The sequence below is a fragment of the Lathyrus oleraceus genome, chromosome 6 (assembly GCF_024323335.1).
Source record: "Lathyrus oleraceus cultivar Zhongwan6 chromosome 6, CAAS_Psat_ZW6_1.0, whole genome shotgun sequence".
Classification (NCBI taxonomy): domain Eukaryota; kingdom Viridiplantae; phylum Streptophyta; class Magnoliopsida; order Fabales; family Fabaceae; genus Lathyrus; species Lathyrus oleraceus.
In genome coordinates, this window is record NC_066584.1 from 327037760 (window position 1) to 327043379 (window position 5620).

Sequence of the window (5620 nt, forward strand, 5' to 3'; positions counted from 1 at the left end):
CCACGATCCATCTGATTCTTACCCTTCCTATCAACCCTCTGCTGATAGCTCTCTGCTCTCGCCTTGGAATCCTGTTCAAAAATTCTGCAACAGTCAACCAAATCAGAAAACACTCTAATCCTCTGATATCCAATAGCTTGTTTGATCTCAGGACGCAACCCGTTCTCAAACTTCACACACTTCGAAAATTCTCCAGCAGCCTCATTATAGGGAGTATAGTACTTTGACAGCTCTGTGAACTTCGCAGCATACTCAGTAACAGTCCTGTTACCCTGTTTCAATTCCAAGAATTCTATTTCTTTCTTCCCTCTGACATCCTCTGGAAAATACTTCCTCAGAAATCTCTCCCTGAACACAGCCCAAGTAATCTCAGCATTCCCAGCAGATTCCAACTCAGTGCGGGTAGCAACCCACCAATCATCAGCTTCCTCTGACAGCATATGTGTACCGAACCTGACCTTCTGGTTATCAGCACACTCAGTTACTCTGAAGATCCTCTCGATCTCCTTCAACCACTTCTGAGCACCATCTGGATCGTATGCTCCCTTGAACATTGGAGGATTGTTCTTCTGGAACTCACTCAGTTGACGAGCAGCTCCCATTCCCATAACATTCTGATTTCCTCCAAGCACTCCAGCTAGCATACCCAGAGCCTCAGCGATTGCAGCATCATCTCTACCTCTTCCAGCCATCTCTATTCTGAAAACCCAAACAAACTAAAACAATAAGTACTGATAGGTTACTCAACACCTATACCGTACAGGGGGACAGAATAATCACGACCCGACACGACCGACTATGCTCTGATACCACTAATGTAACACCCTTCTAAAATACCCCAAAAATTATTTAAAATAATAAACATATAATCAGAGTAATAGTGCACCAAGGGTGTCACACAAACATTCCACACCATTCAACCAATATAACAGTCATGCTCTTTTATTTAATTTAAATATAAAGTATTTGCACAGTTACGCAGCAGATAGAGATCAACTCAATCATGCAAAACATGTAACATCACATGTAATTTAGTTCAACAACAACTACAATAATAATCAAAGTGTTCCCGCCCGATGTTACATCTATCAGAGCATGACCCATAAGAACTACTCTAGACTCCAAGCATTAGCTTCTACTCGACTCATTTCTCGTTACCTGAAAAATAGGTTGTAAGGGTGAGTTCCTCAATCAATATAATAAGCATTATAGAACAACATGTAATGCTAAGTAAATAACACATCAATTCACCCTAACCAGACGACGCATTCAGCAACGGCAATATCCGTCCAAACATCATATTCAACAATAATATATATCATATGTAAAATCCTCAAACCATATTCAACACCAACAACGCAACACAACGATTTACTCACTAATTCCTCACAATGGGAATTAGCTACAGCCCCTCAGGCTATGCCATGCATTCATTATGCAATGAGACTCCATGAAATGCGGTACCGACTCTTCTCGAACATATAGTTCAAGCTCACCGATCCCTCCAGATACGGCTACTGAGCTCACTAGTCTCACTCATTGAGATCTAATGCCTCACTCACTAATTCCTCACCATGGGAATTCGCTACAGCCCCAAAGGCTAGACTATGCACACTAATCATCTAGTATGCAAACATCAACAACAATTCATAACTCACTAATTCCTCACCATGGGAATCAGCTACAGCCCCAAGGCTAAACTACGCATGCTAATCACCTAGCAATACAACATCAACAACAACTCAAGAATAGACACATGCTCGCACTCTACGCCATCGAATAGTCTATTCACAACTGCATACATTCACAACATCAGGTATAATATATACATTCACCGCATCATATACATCAGCAATATTTCATCACATAAGCATGTCAGATTATGTCAAACAACCACTACAATATTAGTACATTCTAATATTACATCTCCTGCTCAAAACAGCGGGAATTAATCCCTATCACACCATCGGCAACATAGGCCAACCCTCACATAGGTACACAACAATTAAAACAACAATTTTTCCATTCTGCTACAGCGTTAACCGGTTAACGCCCTGGGTTAACCGGTTAACGCAGCACAACACGCCTTCTGTCTCAATTTTTTTTTAACAGTGTTAACCGGTTAACGCCCTGGGTTAACCGGTTAACGCAGCACAAACAGCCAAATATCAGAAATGACAACAGTGTTAACCGGTTAACACCCTGGGTTAACCGGTTAACGCAGACAAAACAACACATATTCATAATCCAACACAGTGTTAACCGGTTAACACCCTGGGTTAACCGGTTAACGCAAGACAGAAGCTGTTCCTGCGCTAACTCAAGGCAGAATGCAGAATTCTCCGCATTTTCCGCCATTGGAGGACTTCCGGACCTCCGAATCCGATTCCGTAAAAAGCTATACGATCGGAAAATTACAACAGACTCAATTACCGATTTAATTTCAACTTCTAACACGGTTCATCTAACAACTTTTCAGCATTCACAATTCCCAATTAGGGTCGAATTAACAGCTTATTACTACCCATCACATATTCTCCCATAATACCCATTAATCGAGATAAACCCCCCTTACCTTAACAATCCGGCAAAATCTTTGAGCTTCAAGTTTTCGTTCTCCAACCTTTGCTCTTCAGCTCCTCTTCTCTGCCCTTTTTCCCTTTTCTCTCACGATGCTTCTCTGTTCTGTTTTCACGTGAAATGCTTTTCCAAATGAGAACTTTTCCTTATTCCAACATATATATATATTTTCCAAAATAATAATAATCCAAAAAAAAATAATAATAAAATTTCTAATTATTCAATTAAATTAATAATTACATTATTAACTCAATTTAAATAATTATTTTATTATTATCGGGGTGTTACATGCACCGTGTACCTTTGATTGGTAGAAGGAGGAAACTTCGTAGATCTAACAGAGGTGGAAGGAGAACGCCTTAGAACCCTAACGTGAAAAAGAACGAAAATAACAGAGAGTGAAATAACAAAACGCGCAGTATGTTATAATTTTAATGTTTACTAAAGGGGACCTTAGAGGGCGCTTGTGGAAAAAAAGCGTCCTCTAAAGGGGGCCTAAGAGGGCGCTTATGGAAGCGCTCTCTAAGGCTTTCCAGAAGCGCTTTATAAACTGGAAATGCACATGGACTTATAACAGCGCTTTATTAAAAGCGCCCTCTAAGGGTAACCTTAGAGGGCGCTTTCTAAAAAGCGCCATGTATTGTTGTCCCTCTATCTCCTCCTTATTTTTTCGCTTCACCTTAGAGGGCGCTTTATTACAAAAGCGCCCTCTAAAGTGCGCTGTCTATTGCTCCTTATTTTTTCGCTTCACTTTAGAGAGCGCTTTTGTAATAAAGCGCCCTCTAAGGTGCGCTGTCTATTCCAGTTTTTGGCGTAGTGAGTAGTAATTAGGGAATAATTACATGGTTTTAGAATAAAATTTGGCAATATGTTAAGATCAAATTTGTCAAAAGAAGAGAAAAATAATAATTTTGGAAAGTTGAAAATTTGAGGAAGTCGTTGAGAAAATCGTCACGCGATTCTGACACGTTTTTGAAATCGCCACGCAATCCCTTTTCATCGTCGTGCGATTTATGACGCGTTTTGGATTTCTTTGAATAACAACTTTTATAATTTTTTTAGGGAGGATATTTGAAGACGTTTTGATGGCTACAAGGATTTTAGGAGCAATGATTGAATGCTTTTCACCATTGAAGATCTATAGTTATATCCAAATTCATGTTTTTTTCTTCTAAATTTTTTACTAAGAATAATTTAATCACGAGTTATTAAATTTCCCTAGATTGGGTCTTTTGAGATGAATTTATCTTGATCCATTTGAAACATGTAATTGATTAATTATTATTTATAAAATTACAATTCTAGTATTACCCAGTTAAATGATTACTGACCTTAACTTTTGAACTCAGTCTAATTTAAATTCTTAAAATTAGTAATTACTTTAGGAATAGAGAGTTATAAATTTATAAAATAGGAATATAGAGTTATAAATTTATAATATAGGAATTAACGTGTTATAAAATTTGTTTTGATTTCGAATTTGCCTAAGGATAAAAGGATTGTTATTAAAAGAGATGGTTATATTCCAAAGAATTGGGTATAACAAATTTGTTAATTTATCCTAATACTAGAGAAACAATTTTAGGTAATAGACGCAATTAGTAAAGAATGATAAATAAATGATTCGAGAAATGCCTTATCATTTTTAATCTCTTATAATTTTCATTTGTTTCTTTTATTTTCTATTTTAACCCAAACATTTTACGAAGAAAAACCAATTTAATAATTTTAGTAAGATGGCAATGTTGTGTTACAATTAAGCTCTCTGTGTGGAGATGGACTTATAAATATTATTACTTGACAAAGATTTAGTACACTTATTAAATAATTCATCAAGGTTTTTTCCCATCAGTGAATTCTTAGAGAAGAGGGCCAAAATAACAAACTTAGAACAAATTTACGCATAATCTATCAATGACTCAAGGGAAAGATTCAATGAAAAAAATGTTTATTACGTGGTCAAAATGATGTGGCTTAGGTATAAATATTTACACAAGACTTGAGAGTTCAAACGTGATTGATCCTTGATGTCTCAGCTAGAGGTACCATGGAATAATAGGGATACAACCTTTCAATTGTTAAGGAATTGACTTCATGGGTCCATTTCCCTCTTCATACTCAAACCTTTTCATCTTAGAGTGTGTTTGTTATGTCACCAAGTGGATAGAATTCATAACCAATTTTGCCAATGATTCCAAAAATGTAGTGAATTTTTTTAAGAAGAATGTGTTTTCTAGGTTCATAGTGTCAATTATTTTTATTTAGCAACAAGTGAAACATTTTTATAACAAATATATTGATAATGTTTTAGCCAAATATAATATGAAACACCAATTTTCTACCCCTATAACCCTCAAATTAGTGGACATTTGAAGTGTCAAACAAACAACTAAAGCATATACAAGAACACATTATGGTCACTTCTATGAAGAATTGGTCCAATGTAGACGTACATGACAACTTTCAAAACTCATTTGAGTTTATTACTTTATCAATTAGTTGATGGGAAAGGTTGTCCCCTCTTGGTGGAGCTAGATCATTAAACATATTAACCGATGAAGTTTCTTAATTTTGATAAGAAATTGGCTAGAAGAAATGTTGTGATAAAATCCAAGTTAGTTAGTTACTTGGTTAGGAGGTTAGTTAGTTTGTTATGCTAGATACTTGAGTTACAAGTAACCTATTGTATATAAATACATGTATAATATAATTCAGTTTTAAATATTCAATATAATTACCTTTCATTCCTTCTCCCTCTTCTCTCTCGTTCCTCCCTCACACCAAGTACATTGACACTAACGAATTGGTATCTATAGCTTTTGGTTCATTTTCTTGATCGTGAATTCAAGAACCACATGTTGGTGGTCGTGTTTCCGGGGATCGTGAATCGTGTTTGCTACAAAGATGAATGGTAGCAATGGTATTCCCAATTCTTGATGGAAAAAATTGGATCCGATGGAGAAAACAAATGCACTCATTGTTTGGTTTTCATGAAACCCTATAAGTGGTTACTAATGGCATCATTGAGCTTTCCCAAAAT